Below are 422 nucleotides of genomic sequence, written 5' to 3'. Positions count from 1 at the left end.
TCTGCCTTGCCAGCCCGCTCAGAGATGTGTATAAGAGACAGCTATTGTTTCAACATAATTAGGCACTCTGCACACTTTTCTTCTTTTATTAAATATTTCTTTCAATATAAAAAATTCTTCATCACTGTCACTCGATACATCTATTAATTCCCGTACTTGTAATGTTATTATAGGTATCAACTCTCTTTGATTTGCTTCCATTTCTAATTTGGGAAAGAATTGTTTAATTGCTCGATAACTTCTATTCGCAATTGCTGTAAAAAAATGAAATCCGTAAATGTTTACGCTTGTGAAGGTAATAAATAGATCTTTAAAAAAATATATACAAATGTGTACATATAAAATATATACAACCTAAAAAACACGTTGATAATCTATATATGTAGATATAATGTTTAAACAAGAGATAATTCTTATTAAAT

The sequence above is a fragment of the Wasmannia auropunctata genome, unplaced genomic scaffold (genome assembly GCF_000956235.1).
Source record: "Wasmannia auropunctata unplaced genomic scaffold, wasmannia.A_1.0 LD336103.1, whole genome shotgun sequence".
NCBI lineage: Eukaryota > Metazoa > Arthropoda > Insecta > Hymenoptera > Formicidae > Wasmannia > Wasmannia auropunctata.
Note: the sequence above shows the minus strand (reverse complement) of the source record.